Source organism: Hypanus sabinus, chromosome 21, assembly GCF_030144855.1.
Source record: "Hypanus sabinus isolate sHypSab1 chromosome 21, sHypSab1.hap1, whole genome shotgun sequence".
Taxonomy (NCBI): domain Eukaryota; kingdom Metazoa; phylum Chordata; class Chondrichthyes; order Myliobatiformes; family Dasyatidae; genus Hypanus; species Hypanus sabinus.
Window position 1 is genome coordinate 64150009 of NC_082726.1, and position 12702 is coordinate 64162710.

The following is a 12702-nucleotide window of genomic DNA, read 5'->3' on the forward strand; positions in this document are numbered from 1 at the left end:
AATACCAGAGGGCATATATTTAAGGTGGGAGGGGGCAATTTCAGAGGAGATGTGAGGGGCAGGCTTTTTAAAAATCAAACAGGGAGGTGGGTGCCTAGAGTGTGCTCTCTGGGGTGTGGTCGAGGCAGATACATTAGGGAAATTTAGACAGACACGTGAATGTGAGGAAATAGAAGGTTATGATCACGGTGTCGGCAGAAGGGATGAGTTTAGTTGGTCATTTAATTACTAATTGTTTGGGCACAATGTTGTTGTTCAAAGTACACTTATTATCGAAGTACGTACACATAATATGCTTGAAATTCATCTCCTTCAATGCAGCTACAAGAAACCAAAAGAACCCATTTAAAAAAGACCGACAAACACCCAACATGCAGAGAGAGAAAAAAAACAAATCACGCAGTCATTAAAAATAAGCAAATAGCATTTTGGACAGAAGTGAGTCGTCAGCTTGAGGCCTAGAGCAGCCAGAGCAGGCCCGAAGCCTCAGTGCAGTGAAGGGCAGAGCAAGCATCACAGGGCAGTGAGCAGAACCGGTCCAACCCTCACCTCTGATCCCGACACCCTGCTGTTTCAGTCCATCTGGCCCAGCATTTAAATTGAAGCACCTCTTCCTGTGCAGCACTATTCTGTGTTCTATTCCCAACTCTGATGGCCGCAAATTCTCAGATTCATACTCATTTCTTTCATTTATTTATCACACGTGCATCAAAACATACAGAAAAATGCATAAGCACAAGATGGCTGCAGATGCCGGAAATCTAGAGCAACACACACAAAATGCCGGAGGAACTCAGCGGGTCAGGCAGCATCAACGGAGAGGAATAAATAGTTAATGTTCTGGGCTGAGCCCCTACATCAGGACTGTCAGAGATCACAGAGAGGGAGCACTAGGTGAAAGTCTCACTGAACTCCCATCAAAGAGAAAACATACCCTTCTTCAGGGTAGACAACCCTCGAAGAGGCTTCACAGCAGAGCAGCAAATCATAAAGGCAAGAGGTTCTGCAGATGCTGGAAAGCCAGAGTAACACACACACACACACACACACACACACACACACAAAATGCTGCAGGAACTCAGCAGGTCGGGCAGTATCCAAAACAAATAAATAAACAGTTGACGTTACAGACCAAAACACCTCATCAGGGCTTGAAGATATTCAGTAACTGAGCTTCCGTAGGCCTCTTGGGCAGAGGGAGAATTCTGAAGAATCTTCAGGCAGAATTCCAAAGGTTTATTACCCTCTGGGTGAAGACCCTCCAGACACCTCAAACAGGGAAAGCCACGCCTATTTGTCAAGCGTAATAACGATTCTAAATGTTTCATTTCCTTGACACTCATCCTTCTGAACTTAAGGAAGTATACCTTCAGGAAGTTTGCTCACCTATTCCTCGGACAACCATCAGAAATCCCAGGGATTAATCTGATGAATCTAATGCTCCAATCCCTCCGCTGGACATCTATAAACGAGGCCAGGCCTGGGATCAATATTCCAGGAGCATTTTCACCATATAACTGGAACACATACAACTGGGTACCCTTGTACCCAGATGCTCACTGTTCACAATCATGAACAGTGCCATGTAGCAGTTTCTGTACAAGAACCCCAGCAGCACTAACTCAAAGAATGTGGAAATACAAAAAGAAAAAAAACAAGATAATAACAATAAATACATAAGTAATAAGTATCTAGCTGTACAGTCCTTGAAAATGAGTCTATGGTGTGTGGAATCAGTTCAGCGACGGGGTGAGTGAAGTTACTACAAACCCTTAGCATTTAAAAAATATTAAAGAAGAAAGGGGCTTGTTTTGTTGTTGTTGTTTGTGTTGTTCTGCCGAACATTGTGGACATTCTGCGTTGATACTGGGAGTGAGACAACAATTGCGGACTGCCCCCAGCACGTCCTCGGAATGTGTTGGTTGTTAAATCAAATAACGCATCTCACATCCACATCTTTCAATGCTCGACAGGTTTCAAAGAGATTTCTCCCCCACCCCATTCTTCTAAACTGTAGTGAGTTCAAGCCAGCAGCCATCAAATATTCCTCATATGTTGACAGTTTCATTCCCAGAATCATTCTCCTGAGCCTCCTCCGGACCCTCTCCACTGCCAGAAAATCTTTTCTTAGATAAGTGGCATAAAACTGCTCACAATACTCCGTGTGATCTGTCCAATGCCTCAGCATCACATCCATTCTCTGATTCCAAGAGGACTAGACTATAAATGCTAACATCACATTTGCCTTGCTTACCAGTGACTCAGTCTGCAAGTTAACCTTTAGGGAATCCTGTACAAGACATCCCAAATTCCTTTGCATTCCTGATGTTTATATTTTCTCCCCGATTAGAAAATAGTTTATGCCTTTATTCCTTCTACCAAATTGCATGACCGTACACTACTCTGCACTATATTCCATTGCCATTTCTTTGTCCATTCTCCCAATCTGTCTAAGTCCTGCGGGCTCCCTGCTTCCTGAAAACCACCTTCCTCTCCCACTATCTTAGTATCATCTGTAATCCTGGCGACAAAGCAATCAAATTCTTCATCCAAAGCATTGGCATGTAATATGAACAGAAGCAGTCCCGACACTGGACCCTGTGGAACACCACCGATCACCAGCAGCCAACCAGAATAGGCCCCCTTAATTCCAACTCTTTGCTTCCTGCTAATCAGCTAATCTTCTATCCACACTTGTACCTTTTCTACAATACCACAAGCTCTTGTCTTGTTAAGCAGCTTCAAGTGCAGCACCTTGTCAAAGGCCTTCTGAAAAATTCAAGTAAACAACATCCATTGACTCCTTTGTCTATCCTACCTGTTAATTCCTCAAAGAATTCCAACCGATTTGTCAAGCAAGATTTTCCCTTCAGGAAACCACGTTGACTTTGGCCTATTTTATCGTGTGCCTCCAATAACTTCAAAACCTCATCCTGAATAATGGACTACAACATCTTTCCAAATACTGAAGTCAGCCTATAATTTCCTTTCCAATGCCTCGCTCCCTTCTTAAAGGGTAGAGTAATATTAACAATTTTCCAATCCTTCAGAACCATTCCAGAATCTAGTAATTATTTAAAGATAATTTCTCCACAAACGAATGTCTGCACAATATCTTCAGCCACCTTTTTGAGAATGCTGGGGGTTCATCCATCTGCTCCAGCTGACCATCAGACCTTTCAGCTTCCCAAGTACCTTCTCCTTAGTAATAGCAACCACACTTACTCATGCCCCCTGACATCTTTGAAATTTCTGGCACACTAGTGTCTTCCACAGTGTAGACTGATGCAAAATACTTGTTGTCTGTCATTTCTTTTGCCTCCATTACTACCTCTCCAGTATAATTTTCAATATAACCATATAACAATTACAGCACAGAAACAGGCCATCTCAGCCCTTCTAGTCCGCGCTGTGCAATATTCACTCTTGTTGCTCTTTTATTCTGTATATATCTGAAAAAAATTGTGGTATCCTCTTTGGTATTTTTGACTAAATTCATATTTCATCTTTTCCCTCCTTATGGTTTTTTTTAGTTGTTTTCTATTGGGTTTTTTTGACACTTCCCTAATTCTCTGACTTCCTACTAATTTTTGCTCAAATTATATGGCTTCTCTTGCTTTTAAATTGCCTTTGACTTCCCTTGTCATCCACGGGTGCCTCATCCTCCGTTTAGAATACTCCTTTCATCTTTGGGCTGGATCTATCCTCACCTTCTGAACTGCCCCAGAAACACCAGTCACTGCTGTTCTGCCAGTGTTCTTTTCCAACCTATTTTGACCAGCTTCTCTTTAATCCACTGTAATACGGATACAACTATCTTTATCTTCTCCCTCTCAAACCACAGGGTGAATTGAATTTGAATATGAATTTATTTAAATCTTACATCCAACCTACAACGTGAGGGAGTAAACATTTTTGCATTATGACTCCATTGCAATGACATATGAATTTAAAAGTCCAGTGGCTTGTAGAAAGAAGCTGTCCCGTAGCCTGTTGGTCCTGGCTTTAGTGCTGCGGTACCATTTGCCAGACAAAAGCAGTTGAAACAGTTTATGGTTGGGGTGACTGGTGTCCCCGATGATCTTCCAGGCCTTCTTTCTGTACCTGCTGCTGTAAATGTCCTCAGTGGAGGGAAGTTCACATCCACAGATGCGCTGGGCTGTCCATACCAGCTCTGCAGTGCCCAGCAATCAAGGTTGGTGCAGTTCCCGTACCAGGCAGGGATACAGCCAGTCAGGATGCTCTCAATGGTGCCCCTGTAGAAGGTCTTGAGGATTTGGGGGCTCACGCCAAACTTCTTCAGTCACCCGAGGGGGAAGTGATGCTGTTGGGCTTTTTTTGCCACACAGCTGGTGTGTACAGTTCAGGTGGGATCTTCGGAGATGTGTATATTGAAGAGCTTGGAACTACTCACCCTCTCTACTGCAGTCCCGTTGATGTTGATCAGGGCAAACCCGCCTACATGCCTCCTGCAATCCACCATCAGCTCTTTTGTTTTTGGACATTGAGGGAGAGGTTGTTATCTCAGCACCACTGTGTCAGGGTGTCAAACTCTCTTCCCTGGGCTGTCTCATCGTAACTGCTAAAAGGTCAGTCAATATCCTGTCATCTGCAAATTTGATCAGCAGATTGGAGCTGTGAGTGGCAGCACAGTCGTGGGTGTAAAGGGAGCAGAGGAGGGGGCTTAGGACACAATCCTGGGGGCACCTGTGTTGATCATATTATGATCACTGCCTCTCAAGAATTTCTTTACTTTAAGCTCCCTAATCAAATCTGATTCATTAGAAAACACCCAGTCCCAGGATGGCTTTTCCCCTAGTGGGCTCAACAACAAGCTGCTCTGAAAACCCATCTTGTAACCCATCTTTGTATTCTACAAATTCCCTCTCTTGGGATCCAGCGTCAACCTGATTTTCCCAATCTACCTGCATTTTGAAATTCCCCCATGACTATTGTAACATTGCCTCATTATTAATGCCTTTCTATCTCCCATTGAAATTTATATCCCACTTCCTGGTTATATTTTTAAAAAACTCCATTCAGGGTCTTTTCACTCATGCAGTATCTAAACTCTACCCACAACAATTCTACACCTTCAAGTCCTATGTTGCCTCTTTCTAAGGATTTGATTTCATTTTTTACCAACAGAGCCAGCCCACCCACTCTGTCTACCTGCCTGTCCTTTCACTACAAGGTGTATCCTTGGATGTTAAACTCCCAACTAAGATTTCCTTTCAGCCACGTCTCAGTGATACCTACAACATGATACCTGCCAATCTTTAAGATTACAAGATCATCTACCTTATTCCATATACTGTGTGCATTCAAATGTAAGCCTTCGTCACAGCGTTCGTCATCTGAGTGGACATCTGCAGGGTGGTGTAAACCGTCACAGCGTTCGTCATCTGAGTGGACATCTGCAGGGTGGTGTAAACCGTCACAGCGCTCGTCATCTGAGTGGACATCTGCAGGGTGGTGTAAACCATCGTCACAGCGTTCGTCATCTGAGTGGACATCTGCAGGGTGGTGTAAACCGTCACAGCGCTCGTCATCTGAGTGGACATCTGCAGGGTGGTGTAAACCGTCACAGCGCTCGTCATCTGAGTGGACATCTGCAGGGTGGTGTAAACCTTCATCACAGCGTTCGTCATCTGAGTGGACATCTGCAGGGTGGTGATCTTAAGGCTTTAGCTTGTCAAGACTTCCGCAAAGGACAGAAAAGCTCAAGTTTTCTCGTTCTCTTTGTATCTTCTCACCTAGGTAGAGATGCCAGGCAGGATAGTGAAATGCTCCTCCTGAGGGATGTGGGAAGGCAGGGAGAACTCCAGTGTCCCTCACCAATAAAACTGTGAGGTGCATCCAGCTGCAGCTTCTAACAAACCACATTAACGAGTTGGAGTTGGAACTGGATGAACTCCGGATCATTCAGGAGGCTGAAGGGATGATAGACAGGACATATAGAGAGGTAGCAGGACACAGGAAACCGGGTCAGAGTCAGGAAGGGGAAAGAGATTAAGGAGCCAGTGCAGAGTAGCCATCCCCCCTCAACAACAGGTATATCACTTTGGATACTGTCAGGGGGAGGGGACCTGTACAGAGGGAACAGTTTGCACCTGAACTGGAGGGGACTAATATCCCAGCAGGAAGCTTTGTTAATACTGCACAGTGGGGTTTAAACTAGAGTTGCAGAGCATTGGGGACCAGAGTGCTGGAACAGTTAGTGGGAGGTTGTGAGGCAGATGTTGGTAGGACCTCAGACGAAGTTAGGAATCAAAAGGTTGAGCTTGGCGTGACTTTTTTTGAAAAGGGTGAATACAGGACTGAAAGTATTGTATCTGAATGCACACAGCATGCGGAATAAACACAGAAAACCTACAGCACAGTACAGACCCTTCAGCCTACAATGCTGTACCGAACATGGGCTTACTTAGAAATTACCTAGGGCTACCCGTAGCCCTCTATTTTACTGACCTCCATGTACCTAGTTCCATGCATCCAGGAAACTCTTAAAAGACCCTATCATATCTGCCTCCACCACCGTTGCTGGCAGCCCATTCCATGCACTCACCACTCTCTGAGTAAAAACTTACCCCTGATATCTCCTCTGTACCTACTCCCCAGCACCTTAAACCTGTGTCCTCTTGTGACAACCATTTCAGCCCAGGGAAAAAGCCTCTTACCATCCAATGATCAATGCCTCTCATCATCTTATATACCTTTATCAGGTCACCTCTCATTCTCTATCACTCCAAGGAAAAAAGGCCCAGTTCACTTAACCTATTCTCATAAGGCATGCTCCCCAATCCAGGCAACATCCTTGTAAATCTCCTCTGCACCCTTTCTATGGTTTCCACATCCTGCCTGCAGTGAGGCGACCAGAACTGAGCACAGTACTCCAAGTGGGGTCTGACCAGGGTCCTATATAGCTGCAACATTACCTCTCGGCTCTTAAACTCAAGCCTTTTCTCCTCGGAGCGACGGAGGACAAGAGGTGACCTGATATAAGTGTTTAAAATGATGAGAGGCACTGATCACGTGGATAGCCAGAGGCTCTTTCCAAGGGCTGAACTGGCTAACATGAGGAGCACAGCTCGAAGGTGCTTGGAAGTAGGTACAAGGGGGATGTCAGAGGTAAATTTTTCACACAGAGAGTGGTGGGTGCGTGGAATGCACTGCCGGTGAAGGTGGTAGAGGCAGATACAATAGGGTCTTTTAAGAGACTCATAGATATGTACACGGAGCTTAGGAAAATAGAGAGGTATGCGGTACTGAGGTTCTAGGCAATTTCTGGAGTAAGTTACCTGGTCAGCACAACATTGTGGACCAAAGGGCCAGTAATGTGCTGTAGGTTTCTATATTCTATCCTCCCTATACCTTCCACCAATCACCTTGAGATTATATCTCCTTGTATTAGCCATTTCCTCCCTGGGAAAAAAGTCTCTGGCTCTCCACTCAATCTATGCCTCTTATCATCTTGTATATCTCTATCAAGACACCCCTCATCCTTCTTTGCTCCAAAGAGAAAAGGCCAAGTTCACTCAACCCATCCTCATAAGACATGCTCTCTAATCCAGGCAACATCCTAGTAAATCTCCTCTGTACCCTCTCAAAAGCTTCTGCATTCTTCCTATAATGAGGTAACCAGAACAGAACACAAAACCAGAAGCCAGAACAAACTTTTTTAGTCCAGCTTCTGCCACCTTCCTTTCCAGTCCTGAAGAAGGATCTTGGCCCAAAATGTTGACTATTTATTCCTTTCCATGGATGTTGCCTGACCTGCTGAGTTCCTCCTGCATTTTGTATTTGAGACACAAAACCAGTTCAACTAGAGGAGTTTCTTTTAGAGCAAGAACATGTCTTATCACAGGTCCAGAATCAGAATCAGACCCTAACACAGGGGTGGCAAATCTTCGAGAGCAAATTGTGCAATAATCTTCTAAAAAATTCTCTTGTATACCACAGTAACATTGATTAATAATAGTAACAATAATTATGGACTCGTTTAAGAACAAAGAAGTCCTGCTGCTTATTTATGAGTATTGTTTTACTAATAATAAAAGAATTACAGAGACAGATTGAAATAAATGAAGCACTTTAGACACCATCATCATCATTACGTGCCAAATTGTATGACATGGCTGATCATGGTCTCATGACCATGAATGTTTTTGGCAAATTTTTCTACAGAAGTGGTTTGTCATTGCCTTCTGCACAGCCTTTTTACAAGCTAGGTGATCCCAGCCATTAGCAATACTCTTCAGAGATTGTCTGCCTGGCATCAGTGGTCGCATAACCAGGGCTTCTGATGTGCATCATACGACCATCCACCACCTGCTCCCATGGCTTCATGTGACCCTGATCAGAGGGCTAAGTAGGTGCCACACCTTGCCCGAGGGTAACTTGCAGGCTGGTGGATGTAAGATTGCCTTACATCTCCTTTGGTAGAAACATATCTCTACCCCGCCACTCAATTTTAGAAATGCTGTTCTAAACTTCGAGGGACGGAGTGAAGTGATGATGGTGCTAAATGGTGACTCCTTCGCTCACATCTTCGGAAACAGCTCTATTTCCATCTTTGACACCTCTTTTTCTTCCTTTTCAAGGTTCTTCTGAAGACCCTGACCTGGAGTTACACCCTGACTTTGGTTCTTTGCAGGAATGGGACCCGCTCTCAGGGACACTTTTTGATATCCCAAGGAGGCAGCCTGGAAGAAGAGTGTGCCTTCAGGGTGCCTGGTTTTCGTGGCTCTGGAGATGGGCTGATTCAAGGCCGGTGCCCCTGACAGAGGCGTCATGGAAGAACACAGAACATCAGGAGCAGCAGGTTAGCTGCCATGGGCTGTGTGTCCGAAGACCTGAGCCTTTTTGGGACAGACTCTCTGGGAATCGAGAGAGTGGCGCTGCACGCCACATACCCACAAAATTTGGGCACAAGTGCCATAGATTTGCCACCCCTGCCCCAAGGGTAGCAGACCAAGTCCAGGTATCTGGAGTGGCCTCACAGTCCGTCTCTAGCAGATACCTTGAGCAAGGCTGAGGGCTCGACTTCAGACTGGCCAAGAACCTTGAGGTAGGGATGCCTCACATTCTCAGTCTGAAAGCAATGTGCGAAGATAAGAAGAAACAGTCATCCCAACTTACAACAATACTCTCCCACTCTGTAACAAAACTCCTGTCATTAAATCGATAATAGGGGTGCCACAGTAGCATAGCGGTTAGTATAACCCTACTGCAGTGCCAGCGACCTGGGCTCAATTCCCACCGCCAACGCTAAAGTTTACACATTCTTCCTGTGGCCATGTAGGTTTCCTCCAGATGCTCCAGTTTTCTCCTACATTCTAACAATGCACAGGTTGCTGGGTTAATTGGTCACATGGGTGTAATTGGGTGGTGTTGGCTCATTTGGGCAGAAGGGCCTGTTACTGTGCGGATCTGTAAATCTAAATCTTAAAAAAAACTTTTAAAAACTCTTAAAAATTTCAATCCAAAAAGTATAAATTAATTCTTCATTCAATTCAAAGTAATTCATTAAGTCCGCCCTTTTGTCCACACAGATGAGGTTTATATCTCTATCAGTGCATAAGCTTTCATTACAGTTAAGGGGCCTGCGGAGCGTAGTGGACACAGCCCAGTCCACACTGGCATAGCCCTCCCCACCACTGACAGCATCTACAGGGGCGCTAGTTCAAGATGGCAACATCCATCATCAACGATCACCACCATCCAGGCCATGCCCTCTTCTCACTGGTACTGTGTGAAGCTGGAAGTCCCACACCTGTTTGGGAACAGCTACAACCATCAGGTTCTTGAACCAACCTGCACAAACGTAACCCTACCTCAGCAATGGAACACCACACATCACCTCTGTATGGCCTCATCTCTGATGGTGTCCTGCTTTAGCATAGCTTGTTTTCACTGTATGTACAGTATTTTTATGTATATCTGTACCTATGTGCTTGTGATGCTGCTGCAGGCAATTTTTCGTTGTACCAGCACTTCACCATATTTAGTGCATGTGATTATAAACTTCCTAGGAGTGGATGTCACCAATAGCCTGTCCTAGTCCAACCACATCAACACTATGGCTAAAAAAGCTGACCGACACCTCCAATTCCTCAGGAGGCTAGAGGAATCTGGCCCGTTCCCATAGGCCCTTCCCAGATTTTAGAAGTGGACCACAGAAAGCATGCTCTCGGGATGCACCGCAGCTTGGTTTGGCAACTACTCTGCCCATGTCCACAAGGAAGTGCACAGAGTGTGAACACAGCTCAGCACGCCACAGAAACCAGCCTCCCCTCCATGGGCTCTGTCTCCACCTCAAGAAAGCAGCCAGCTTAATCACAGACCCCACCCGCCCTGGACATTCTCCCTTCTCCACCCTCCCATCAGGCAAAACATACAAAAGCCTGAAAGCACATACCACCAGGCTCAAGGACAGCTTCTCTCCTGCTGTTGTCTGGCTACTGAATGGTTCCCCATACAATAGGCAGACTCTTTACTTCACAATCTACTTTGTCATGATCTTGCACTGTACTGTCTGTCTGCCAGCTCTGCACTTTCTCTGTAGCTGTTACACTTTATTCTGCATTCTGTTACTGTTTTACCTTGTTCTACCTCAGTGCACCGTATAATGATCTGATCTGTATAAACAGTATGCAAGACAAGCTTTTCACTCTATCTTGCAACAGGTGACAGTAATAAACCAATTCCAAACCTGATTCCAAAACTCAACTAGGCTGTACAACGCTTAACAGTGAAGATGACCGGGGTTCAATCCCTGCCTTTGCCTGCAAGGAGTTTGTGCATTCTTGTGACCACGCGAGTTTCCTCTGAGTGTTCTGGCTTCCTCCCACAGTCCAAAGATGTACAATTTGGTTGATTAATTGGTCATTATAAATTGTCCCGTGATTAGTTCAGATTGAACTGGGGAATTGTTGGGCAGCGTGGCCCAAGAGGCTGATTCCACAGTGTGTGTGGACAGGTGGATAGATACAGAAACAGCTTCCAAAGTCAGGGAATCGCAGACAGATAGACATCTAGAAACGAGGACCGAAACTTTCAGAGAAACAGTCCCAAGCCTGGCTGCAAAAGGAGGAGGTTTGGGCAAGGGGCGAGCAATTGCCTCCCGTAAAAACCCAGCACTACAGAAACACCAACAGAAGCTCCAGAGACTTCACACTTGGGAAAGGAAGGGTCTTCGCCTGGAAGACTTTTGGAACTGTGTGGTAAAAGCTGAGGTCACAGAGCCAATCAACCTTCAACTCAGGACTGAGGACTCTGGCGAAATGCGATGTGGCCTACGCCCTTCAGGGAATCACCAGAGTCAAGACTCAGCACTCTCTCACACACACTACCAGGCCAAACGTTCACTCTAAACCCGAGGATGATCTATCTCTTAACCAAAGTTTCTAAGGAAATGGAAGCCATTGTGGGATAGAACAGACTCAAAGGGCTGAATGTTCACCTCCCAATTCATACTCCTACCAAACTCTGGTGAAATATCCTCTGCTATTCCTTCACAAGCCAGCATTTTTCTGCAGATCCCAGTCTGTTAAACCTGTGACCTGGAGACTGTCCCGTGTTAAGAGGGCGTTACACAACCCTTTTCCGTACCATGCGCCGGAAAGCTACTTGGGATCAAAATGCAAATTCCACCCGAGTGGGACCAACTTGTTTGGAACCGGTTACTTACACCCGGTATTTTTAAAGGAATCACGTGAACTGCAACCGCTGGAAAATGTTTGTCGCCGAGTAACAGACTCAACATTAAAACGACGACCGAAAGCTCAGAAACTAGTTCTGAAGAAAGGCTGCAGTCAGCGCGTTGCGCTGGGTTTAACCAACACAGGAAGCCGGCCGTGGTTAGTTTGACCAGCGTCGATTCAAGTGGTTACAACACTGGTCTTGCTGCAGATAGTTAACGACAGAGACAGACACAGCGTGACCGCTCACCTGACCGGCCGAGGGTTCCGAGCGGCCTCTCCTCCGCTCGCTGAATCCGAGCTCTTGCTCAAGCGTTCGGTTTCACTTCCTACCTGCGGGCTCCGCCCCGAGTCACAACCGGCTCAACTGGAACCGGAGTCAGCGGGTGGGAAACGGACCGCACCGCCCGTCAACCTGCGCCCTGTTTTCCGGTTAGAACCAGCATCCCTGGAGTATTTTATGGGAATGTATTTCCTGGAGAATGTGCTTCAGTTTCATTAGTAACGCACACAAAGTGCTGGAGAAATTCTGCAGGTCAGGCAGCATCCATGCCTTGGAATTAAATGAGTCGACGTTTTGTGTGGAGACTCTTCAGATTGTTTCAATTTTTTCACTCAAGTTGTATCCCGCACTGTTTCTATACATGAAGTCGGAAGAGTAACAATATATTTATATTTTAATATTCATTTTTAGAAGTTTTTTGTCTTAGTTTATTAAGATAGCCTACTGTACATAATAAAGTGGCCACTGAGTGTAAATGTGTGCTCTTCTGCTGCTGTAGTCCATCCACTTCAAGGTTCAAAATGTACATTCAGAGATGCTCTTCTGCACACCACTGTTTTAGTGCATGGTTATTGGATCTAGTGTCTCCAGCCTGTCGCTTGAACCAGTCTGGCCAATCTCTGCCGATCTCTCTCATTAACAAGACATTTTCACCCACAAAACCGCCACTCTGGATTTTTTTTTTTGTTATTCATACCATGCATTCTCTGTAATCTC

At 45.4% G+C, this 12702-nt stretch overlaps 1 protein-coding gene across 3 annotated transcripts in view; it reads right to left on the reverse strand.

Annotated features, from left to right (window-relative positions):
• The window catches only part of LOC132379139 (2-hydroxyacylsphingosine 1-beta-galactosyltransferase-like), a 30110-nt gene extending 17888 nt beyond the window's left edge, over nucleotides 1-12222 (reverse strand). Inside the window, exon 1 of one of the 3 annotated variants that reach the window (XM_059946747.1) lies at nucleotides 11953-12222. The gene's annotated coding sequence lies outside the window, so the exon portion shown is untranslated. Of the gene's footprint in view, nucleotides 1-549; nucleotides 907-11484; nucleotides 11613-11952 lie in introns of those variants that run through there. The other 2 variants (XM_059946748.1, XM_059946750.1) reach the window with 2 other exon arrangements.
• Between the last annotated feature and the right edge of the window lie 480 nt (nucleotides 12223-12702).